The sequence below is a fragment of the Melanotaenia boesemani genome, chromosome 5 (genome assembly GCF_017639745.1).
Source record: "Melanotaenia boesemani isolate fMelBoe1 chromosome 5, fMelBoe1.pri, whole genome shotgun sequence".
In the NCBI taxonomy this organism is placed as follows: domain Eukaryota; kingdom Metazoa; phylum Chordata; class Actinopteri; order Atheriniformes; family Melanotaeniidae; genus Melanotaenia; species Melanotaenia boesemani.
This window is the reverse complement of record NC_055686.1, coordinates 20,973,964-20,985,361: the sequence shown is the minus strand read 5'-3', so window position 1 is coordinate 20,985,361 and position 11,398 is coordinate 20,973,964. Positions and strand designations below refer to the sequence as shown.

General features: G+C 43.2%; 1 long non-coding RNA gene across 1 annotated transcript; it reads left to right on the top strand.

Annotated features, from left to right (window-relative positions):
* The first annotated feature begins 4,577 nt into the window (after positions 1–4,577).
* Positions 4,578–9,430, top strand: LOC121640411. Its single transcript, XR_006010455.1, has 3 exons — positions 4,578–5,127; positions 5,719–5,721; positions 9,341–9,430. It is a non-coding gene; the product is annotated as an uncharacterized LOC121640411 (long non-coding RNA).
* The last annotated feature ends 1,968 nt before the right edge of the window (positions 9,431–11,398 follow it).

The window sequence follows — 11,398 nt, the reverse complement described above, 5'->3', positions numbered from 1 at the left end:
CTTTTTACAGTATGTACCACCTGAGAAAATATTGAGCTCACCAAGTACCACCATCATGAAAAACCTGAACATACAGTAGCAAACATATTAAACTAAGACATACATAGCTTTTAGCTATGGACAGTTCATAAAGGAACTGAGCTGCACAGTGGTGTGATGGTTAGCACCACAGCCTCACAGCAAGAAGGCCTGTCCAGGGTGTACCTGCCTCTCACCTGTTATTGCTAGAATAGGCTCCAGCTTACCCGCGACCCTTAATGGATGAATGAATGAACAGTTCATAAAGGAGGCATGTTAACTCCTAATTTGAGGATTCTTTATTGATAATTGTTGCCAGCCAAAGCCACACTGTACAAAACTGTTGCATTATAACAAGCATCCTAACATGTCATCCTAGCGGCATATCTTCACTTGTTATACACAATATAAAATAGCAGTTGTATTTCATTCATTCACACACACAGTAGGCTGACCGAACCAGAAGTGTTCTGTTTCTTGAAAAAATACTCTTCTAATCAAGGTTAGAAATAATTCAAATTCCAAAGATTTTTTAGCAATAAAGTTATGAAACATCTGAAATCACAAATCTATAACGAGAATGAATATTTACATTAGAAAAGTCTGTGCATTATATTTGTATGAACAACACACGAACACCTTTTTTTGTCATCACTGTCACCGTCTTCACATGTGGGATAATAAACACACCTGTATAAACATTAGGCTCAATACAGTCTTTCTGTCCTGCTTTGACCATCATGTCCTGTTAACACTCTGCTACTTAAAAATAAAACCTGTAGCAACATAGCATGAAAAACGGGATCAATGAACCACTAACAATTATTAAGAACTGGCCAGCATATTAATGACTATTATCTACTTACATTCGTCTAATGAGAGGGGTGCGCCTGTCTCTGCGCGCACAGCCCTCCTATGTCTGGCTCGATCGTGGTCAGCTTCAGTCTCGGGTCTGGCTCAGCATCCATCCTGCTTCTGTATTTTGCCTTAATGACGGCAAGTGAAGAGAAGCCTTTCTCGCACAGATATGTTGTCGCAAAAGGAAGGAGAAAACGCACGGCCTTATCCGTAAGCGCAGAGTATTCAGTTCGTTCAAACGGGAGAAAATATCTGACAAGTATGCCAGTTGACTGAGCCATATAGTATCCTCAAAAACATGTGATATGGGGCAGTTTTTGTCCTGTAAGAACACCTGGACCTCTCTGTACAACTCGAAAAGCCTTGAAAGCACCTTCCCTCTTGATAACCATCTGACTTCTGTATGAAGCAGTAGCTGGACATGCTCGCTGCCCATTTCATCACAGAGCACGTGAAACAGTTGAGAATGCATCGGTCGGGACTTAAAGTTAACTATTTTTACAGCTGAGTCAAGCACTGACTTCAGCTCATCAGGCATTTTCTTCACTGCAAGTGCCTCCCGATGGATGCTGCAGTGTGTCCATCGCATTTCAGGTGCCACCTCCTGAATCCTGGCTGCTACTCCGCTGTGGCGGCCTGTCATCGCCCTGGCACCATCGGTGCAGACTCCGACACACTTTTTCCAATCGAGTCTGTTCTCTTGCATGAAGGTGTTCAGTAGCTGAAATATATGCTCGGCTGTAGTTCTAGTCTCCAGTGGCTGACAGAACAGTAAATCCTCTTGAGCTGCCCCATCACACTCATATCGGACGTACACAAGCAAATTAGCCAAATCACTCACAAGGTCATCTCATCCAGTTGGAGGGAATAATACTGACTTCTTTTGATGCGCTCAGTCAGTGTCTTTTTAACATTATCTGCCATGATCTGTATTCTCCGTGACACTGTGTCGTTTGAAAGTGGCACCAAGTTTAACTGTTTAGCTGCTTTCTCTCCACACATGATGTGTGTAATTTCTTTGGCTAATGGCAGACAGAGTTGCTCGCCAATTGCATGTGGCTTTCCGGCTTTCGCTATACGGAGGCTGGCATGGTATGATGCCACCTGTGCTTTGGCCATGGATGTAACACAGGACTGCAATGTGGACTTGGACTGCTTCAGCTTGTCCCGCTTCCTTAGAAAAAAGTCCAGCGGTTTGTCTTTCAGCGCTGTGTGTTTGGTTAAAAGGTGCCGTTTGAGGTGTGCTGGTTTCATGGATTCATTGCTGAGGACTTCACCACAAACCACACATTGGGGTCTCGGTTCTTCGTCAGTCCTGCGCCAACTAAATCCAAATTTGAGGTAACTGGAGTCATATTTCCTGACTGTTTTGCGCCGCTTGGTGCTAATGGGTCCTATGGACATTTGATTGGCGCCTCTCAAGTAGCCATTAGCACTTGTGCTCGGTTCACTGACGTCCTCCACTTCATTTTCAAGGCGGCTTGAAATATTCTCCTCCTGAACTGCAGTCCTCTTCGTAATAGTTCCAGTTTGAAACCACAATTGCAGTGTTCTTGAACCACTCATCTTCCCTCTCTACATTTGACGTTCGTTTATCGTTTTGCACACAGTTCAACAACGCATAACCAATCACGGTCGGGCTAAGTGCATGAACCGGAAAACGTTGCAGGCTTATAACAAAAGCAAATTTTAAATATGAATTTAATAATGTGTTGTATGTATTTTATTTCTAAGCTTTGTACTATTTTGATGATATTATATATTTTAAAAATAATTTTATTAAAAAAAAATATGACGTTCCTCTACGTACCACAAGAGGGCTCTCGTGTACCACTGGTGGTACGCATACCACAGTTTGAGACAGTCTGCTCTAAAGGATTCAAGATCTCCAGCAATTACCACCAGAGACTGCTTCGAGTTTCAAAGAGACTGAAACCAGATGTTTGATGGATGTGTAAACATCTGCTTTTGGATGGTGGAACACTCCTGATCATGCGTTTTATTCAGAGAACAAGACCAAAGGTCACAAGAAAACTGTGTGACCTTTCCGGCCCAGTTTCCGTGGTGGCGTGGCCACTGGGCTGAGGTGGGTGGTGGGGGCCAGAGGTTGGAAAACCATCCAGGCCTGCTGACCAGAGATAGAACATCCATGTGGTGAGAAGGGTCATTGGGCATAAAATCAAAAGGCAGTTTGCCATCTGACTGATCCCCGGCAGAGCTGACTCGTAGATGGAAGCAGTCATGTGACCACGTGACACTGACGGTGAGACCGTTCTGATTTCATACCATAAATAGTTCATGATTTAATACAAAACTCTTTTAATACACTGAAGTCTAACAGATCTTATCTTTTATGAAGAGAAGACGCTAAAAGTAAACGAAAGACAGCTTCAATTCTAGAGTAGGTCTGCACATAAGACAAATTCACAGCTGGAACAAGAGACACATACATGTACACACACATTTACATGAACAAACACACACGCTCACTGCAATGAAGTATCTGCTTGCTACTGACGACATGACAACATCACATGACATGACGAACTACTAACCCTGTCTTGTTTAGAAACCAGAGAACATGTTTAGCGAGCTGGTGGCAACAACCTTTCCTCAGTTATCCAACACCGATCGGCTCATTTTTTTAAAAGAAAGAGAAATTAGTAAAACGAGATGAAAATAATATTTTCTTTATTTGATCCCTTCAGATGCCTCCTAACGGTGACTCACTGACACATGAATTTATATTTCCTCCAGATTACCCAATTCCAATAAGATGGTTTCTCTCTCATTCCTACAGCTGAAGCAGTGAGAGTGAGTAAAACCTTCCTGCCAGAGGTGTAAATGCCAACATACTGATCCTTATGTGCATTTATGCAAATACCGAACGGCAGTTTTCCTGCTTGGTTCTGTGTGGTGATGCAAGCTGCAAGTCCCCTGATTTCCTGACAACTAAGTGTATGCGTGATTTGCACAAAAACTGCTAGTGTGTCTCTGGGTCCTGATTATTTTATTTTTGCATTTGGTTTAAGTTAAGGTTTTGAATATCTTGGTATCCAGAATTTATAATAAACCTGAAACACCTTCCATTAAAATGGCTGCATAATAACTTTGACCCGTGGTCTCATATGTGAACCATAACATGCTGCATTTAGGGGTTATTTGCAGCCACATCCAAATATACTGGAATGATCTTCTTTGGTATTGATCTGTCATGGCTCATTGGTAAATTAAAATGGATAATATGGCTCTTTGAGATCAAGGTCTCAAACATATATAAAAGAAGAAAAATACATACTATTTTACTTTTAAGAATCAACACTGAAGACCTGATCTATATTTCAATCAAGCAAACTAAGGATTTGAAATCTGTCAGAAAGAAGAACAAGAAAGAAAAGAGGATGGATTAATAAACAGTTTGCTTAGAGGAAAATAAATCCCTGGCACTTAGAGAAAATGGTGATTAATAAATGTAAAAAAAAATAAAGCAAATTAAAGGAGCTCCTCTTTTAACTGTCAGCAAATAAGCAGATGGACATTAGTTAAAGTAAAAGAAAGGAAACTTAAAACATTAGTTCAACAAACCTACATTAATATAGATAAAATAGTTTTATTTGGTTGTTGTTGTTATTTGCAATAACACAGGAAAGTGCACTATAAGAATTAATACAGAGGGACCAGGAGAAAATACAAACTATTTCATAATAATCTGATATCCATGGATGTTTTAAACTGATTCTCTTGTAAAATAAAAATAAAGAATTTGTAAAAGAATAAAAGAGAAAAAGCTGCTTGAGCTAATTTGGTGATGATGGAAACATAATTAACAGAAATTTAAATTGGCCTAATGTCCATATCATCTTGGAGTTTAAAGAATTGATTAAGAAAACTCCAGCAGACTTCATGTCTTTCCAAAACGATGCCATATTGGCCTTTATGGATCCTCCTACATGCAGGGAAAATCTACCTGCTCTGATTTGACTTTTCTGCGCAGAACGAGTGACGTAACTGACAAAGTTCTGACTGACCTGAACGAACAGACTGACGTTTACTTGACCTTTTCCTTCCAGCAGGATTTTCTCCAGGACGCTACTCTGCTTCCACACAGGGATGGTTGCTGTGTTTCATAATGCCGCTAACTCTCATGCCATTAACCAGAAACACCTTTATTTTCCTGATAACCAGGACTGATGATGTGGATCTGCCTACAGGAGAAGACGTCTATACTAAATCTCTTTTGAATATGTGTATGTGCATTTTGAAAAATCAAACATGATATTGACCCTTGTGACATTTTGGGATAAACTTTAACAGGTGGAGAAAATTATCACCATGTACACATGTGCTTGTGCTGTTTAAGTCATCTTATCATACTGCTGATGCTGGCTGCTTTCACAGGGGTGATACCGGAGCAGTCGACTTCAGGATCCAGTCGTACAATTTGGTTATTTTATTTATAATAACTTGTTTTTCTAGATTACAGGAACAAGCAGATTTTATAATAGATATCTGATATGTTTATGTTGGTATGTGCATGTGTGGCACTATCCTGTGGATGGTTTGAGTGAACATCAATGATGTGTTTTAGAATGTTTGTTTGTCCTCATCTTTCTCTCATAAAGCTGGTTGCTCTGGCGACGCAGACACCGTTCTAAAAACCGGAGGGTAAGCTGGCTTTGGACGTGTCTCGGGTTGCTGACCTTGGCAGGCACCGTTACTTCTGTCTGTCTGCGCTCTACGTCTCCCTACTTCTCCTCCTCGCTCCCTCTCTCCTCTGCCCCTCCCTTCGCATTCTCTGCTTTGCATGCTGACAGCTCGTTACCTCCTCCTGACCTGCATGAGGATGTGTAACCAGAAAAGGTTGAACCTCAGTCCATTTCAGGTTCTCTCTAGCAGGCCTCCTGGTCTTGGAATTGAGCCGGCCCTACCTGGAATTGTCATTGGGGAGGATTCAGTGCTGGTTTATTGCGAAACCTTTTCCTTGTGCTTTCTGAGGCTTTACAGGTGGTGACAGCAGCTCTCCCAAAACCAGCTGAGGACGGGTTTCACACACACTGATGCAGGGTGGCTGGATTGTAGGTGAGGCCCTCAGAAGGAGCACTGGACGGCTCAGAGGTTCACGGGTCCATACCAGGTGCCCTTGTGGGTGGTCTTCCTGGCCAGCCACTGCAACCGTGCCCCAGCACCAGCGGAAAATCTTCAATCTTCACCGCCCCCCCATCTCCATCTCTGGGGTAGATCTCGACTCATCTGATCCACCAGGATGAATCAACATGGGTTGTCCTGTCCCCTTTTCCCTGAGTGGTGACTAGCAACAACCATGGCCTTCAGATGACTACGGGAGCTTGAATGCAGATGTTGTGGAGCAATACTCATCTGCTTCATTTCTTTTCTTCTTCACATGGAGGCTGACAGCCACAGGAGCGGGTGAAACGTCACCTGATTGATCATCATGATGAGCAAAACACACGTGTGCTGGCTGAGCAAACTTCTCTGAAATTCACAAATTCCAGCTGTTCTGTCTGCTCCCTGATCCCATTTGCTACACCTGAGTGGAGTAATAATTACACTCAACTTAGACCATGGAGCTGACCTCTCCCTCTTATGGAGGCCAGAGTGACGCCTGCAGGAATAGAGCAATAGTTAAATTAGAGGCCACACGTGCATAAGGAATAAGGAAGGCTAAGTAAGAAATACCACACCAGTTACCTGAAAGGAAGAGACAGGCAAGAACGGTGACCACAACCTACACAACACCTGTGGGACAGCCAAAACCCTGAGAAGGTGTGTGTGAAACAGCATATTCATACCACGAAGACCCAAAGAAGTAAAATGCACATCATACAAGCATAGCAGCAGGACTAAATCAGACATGTGACATGGAAATCTGTTTTCACAATAAAAACACAAAAAATGGAGTGTACCAGCTTCATCCCCCTACCCAGTATACACACGGCTCACTTTCCCCGGACCCTCACTGTACCCGTGGCTGGCAGACAGGTGGCACCTCTGCAAAGCCGCAACAACTGGGCCTGGTGCCTGTGAAACACAAGGTAAATTAAACATAGAAGGGCCAAATGTACCAAAGAGTTCTTGGTAACACCGGCGAAGCACATTCATTCCCAGGACCCCTGGAACAGCAGGCACAGCACCAGAGGGATCCTTAACCACAAGGATCTCACAGCGTCACTTTGCCAAACAGTTCGACATCGAGCTCTAAATAACCAATATACGGAATGGCTAGGCTATTAGCTGCTCGCAGCTGAAGCCAATGACATGAATTGAGGCAATCATGGACCCAAGGTGCGAACCGTTCCAGAAAGAAACTTTCAGTGATGGTAGAAACCATGGAACTAGTGTCCATCAAACAGGGAACAATAACTCCACCAACTGAAACATTAATGGTAGGACATGGAGCAATTAATTCAGCCACCGCGCCTGTTTGTGAGCCTAGAGACCGTCGAGCCACGGCTCAGTTGGGGAGTCTGTTTGGCATCAGTTTTCCGACGCCTGAGAAGAAAGAGGGTGGCCATTGATGTTAACGTTCAAGCCAGCAACGGGGTCAACCCTACGACGTGGTGGGGGGACACGCTCACCGTCACCCTCCCGTGCAAAGTGGCCAGGCTTTTGGCACCTCCTTTGGTGACGTCAGGGGTAGACTGAAAGCGGCCCTGTACTCCAAACTGAAGACCATAAGCTAATGGTAACGAGAAGCTACGCCCCCTAGCGCCTCCTGGAAGACCTTCCCTCTCCCATCTAATAGCCTCAGCACATAGCTCCAACAGGGTGGCAGTGGGCCGGGTGTGGACAAATTGCTTGAGCTCCTGTCGAAGAGAGCTATCCAAGACATGCTCAGTAAATTGGTCTCGAAGCAGGACACAGCATTGGGCATCCCATCGGGCTGTTACATAAGACTGAACACAGCCATATAGCTCCTGTCAGATAGCAAGAACATGAGCAGGGTCTCCTCACTCTACACTGGAGTGAAACTTGATCTTTTCCCTCGCTTCTCCCTCCAAATGATAAAAAATAAAAAGAGCTTCATGAGCAGTAAAAAGATAGCAGGCACAAACGCATGCCTGTACCTTTTCTATCCATTCAGCTACCCTAATATCAGTCTTGCCATTAAACATGGGGCACTTAGTCTCTCAGTATAATGACCAATCACTCAGTGACAGCAGAAGCAACCCCTGCGGATGGGGCTTGGTCAGCTGAGGCGGAAGAAGTAGAAACCGCCCCACCTGAGCCATCCACGGCAGAAGCCCGCTCTAGACGAAGTCACTCATTATCTGCCTTAAGCTGCAACACCAGCTCCTTGAGCTGTTGTATATCACCCTCCATGCTGGCAGCAGGGGAACTGTAAACAAAGATTCACAAAAAAAAAAAACGGAAAAAAAAAAAAAAATTTGATCCTTAAAACAAGACTGCTGCTTTGGCTCTGACCATACACCTGCAGAACATACAAAACCAAGACCTACTGAAAGGAAGAGGAAAAAAAAAAGAAAAAGAAAAAAACCACATACAAAAACACGTCTCTGCACCCCTTTAAGTGGTACCCTACTTGCAGCGCCAGAATGTAACGGGACCGGGGAGAGCGGTGCACAGCCCGAGAAGGCAACCAACTGCGCCACCAAGGGACCTCACACTACAGCACAACCCCGTCCACCTTACAGACAGATTGTTAACATACCACAAGGCAGAGAGGTGTTATCATATAAAAAAAATATTTTTTATTCAAACAAAAAAATACTACTTAAACAGACCATAAAACACACACATCCAGAAATGGGTGCCCTGAGGTGGAGGAGGGAAACCACGTCAGGGCGCGGGCTTACCATGCGGCAGGTCCAACCACTAAATAGGGGAAAGGAGTCGTCACCCGTGTTAACACTCACAGACAAACACACACACAGTAAGGAGGGGGAGTCGTGAACCACCACCAAGGATTGGACTGCCACTCTGGGCCCACCGTACCTGACAAAAAAAAGGGAAAATCAATTAAAACATGCAACAAACAAATTAATACACAATAATGCATCTATGTAAGCAGCTAAATTAATACAAAACCCTTAAACAACTTGTTAGAACCACACCAGCCTGCTTGGCCAGGTAGTCTATGGACTCAGCAGTCAATGCAGCTCATGCGGAGGCCCGTTCGGCAATCAACCCCACATCCGAACTGAAGTGGACCGGACAGCAGAGTTAATTAGAAACTAATTAAAACACTAAAAAAACAACAACAACAAAAAAAACAAAACATTTAATACATACCACAGCGTTGGCATGAACACAGCCCCGGAAAGCATAGCAGGTAAGAGCCTCAAAAGCCGCGGCTCGATTTTGACTGCGGTCAAGCCAGCCGCCTCTCGCGTATCCGTGGTCAAGCCAGCCGCCAATGTATTTCAAGTACGCATTTACTCTCAACTTTGTGGTAAAAACAACAACCACTAATGATTACTTCCAGATTTCAAAATAAGGCATTTCTTGTCCTCTATGTCTTGTCTTGAAGTCCCTTTCAGACAGCAATAACATGCAAATCTGTCTGGCATTAAAATAAGTAAATAGAAATATGCATTAAGAACTTCTTATACTACTTACTACTACTACTTACTTTTCCAGTTATTCAATGTCAAAATGCCTTATGGACAGCAAAAAGGAGCGTTATCATCTAAATTTGAGGTAAAATAAGATCACTTTTTTCCATAAGTAGTTCATGAAACCTGTATTGTTGCACTAAGTACTTCCTATGCTACTTACACAAATAATATGAAACACTTTTACTGTGTACTTTTCCAGTTATTCAATGTCAAAGTGCCTAATGGATGGCAAAAAGGAGCATTATTGTTTAACTTTGAGGTCAAATAAAATCACTTTCTTCCATAAGTAGTACACAAAACCACCTGTACTATTCAACTAAGTACACCCAACCCCTATGGACCCCCTTCAGGTGGTGAGCCCACAGGAGGGGGGGCCTGTGTCACCCTGTCAAGCTGGCCAACAGGTGTTTGCCACCGTGCCCCACCTCCAGGTCTGGCTCTTGAGGCAGGCCCCAGTTACCAACACCCGGGCAAGGGAAATTTGGATCCATTGTTTTTACCCATCATAGAGGTCTACTGAGTCGTGCTTTGTCTGGTCCTTCCCCTAGAGACTTGTTTGCCATGGGTGACCCTACCAGGGGCACAACACAGCTCCTAGGTGTCATGATTGTGCTCTGGCTGTGTGTTCTGAGTGTTCCAGGTGTTCCAGGTTGGGGTGAGTAGGTTTCCAGGGAGATTCAGGGCAGAGTCTGGAGTGACAACTGGAGCCACCTGCTGCTCATCGGGCTGCTTTTTAAGGTTCACCAGGAGCTAAAAGTCTTTGCCGGATTATCTCTCTTGACTGCGTGGTAATCTGGTCTGCCTTCGTAAATTATCTTTGTGGTTTCAAGCAGCTTCGTTTGGCTTTTGTGTATTTTCCTCAGTTTCCCGTTGCTTCAAAAAGCCGTTGGAGATCCTCAGAAGGGAATGCCAAATCAGGACTTTTGGTCGAGGCTGACCAAGCCTTGCCTCGTTTGTCCACCTGCCTGCTCGCCCTGCCTGCCGCCTAACTCAACACTCACAGACAGAGATCATTTTCAGGCCTACCCCTCCACCATCAGCCCCCTCGGGATCCAAGTAAGCTGCTGATTCTGTCTGCAATATCAAGAGTTTTCATAAGGCTTTCGTTAATCCTCTGTCCTCTCTCAGTAGGAGTAATCTGCACCTAGACCAAGATTCCCACAGATCCCAAGTATTAATAAAGATTTTTCATTCTCACCTTATTTCACTGTGTCTTCTGTATTTAGGTCCACCTCCTAGCTACGGTCTCTGACGCTCAAACTCCTGTAAGGTGGCTGCTCAGGGAGGAAGAAAATTAATTTTGTCTATAAGTAGTCCACAAAACCTATACTGTAGCACTAAGTACATCATCATCTACTTGCAAAAATACTATCAAATACTTTTACTGTGTACTTTTGGAGTAATTAATTGTCAAAATCCCTTAGGAATGGCTCTTATTACTGTCCATAAGATAATTTTGACAATGAATTACTCCAAAAGAATAAAGTAAAAGCATAGTATAGTAGCATAGTAGTAAATTCATAGTATTTTTGTAAGTAGTTGTCTATGTACGTAGTACAGCTGTATAGGAATTGTGGAATGATTATGGAAGAAATTAATATTATTGCACTTCAAATTTATACAAAAATGCTTCTTTTAGCTATCTGTAAAAGATTTTGACGATTAATTCCTCCAAAGATACACAGTTGAAATACTTCAAAGTATTTTTACAATAAAGTGGTAATGTACTTAGTACAAAAGTATAGGTTTAAGGGACTGCTTATGGAAGAAAGTCATTTTATCTGACCTCAAATTTAGACGATAATGCTTGTTTTAGCTGTCTGTAAAGGACTTTGGCATTATATTACTGGAAAAGTACACAGTAAAAGTGTTTAATATTAATTGTGTATGTAGTATAGGAAGTACTTAGTACAACAGTACAGGTT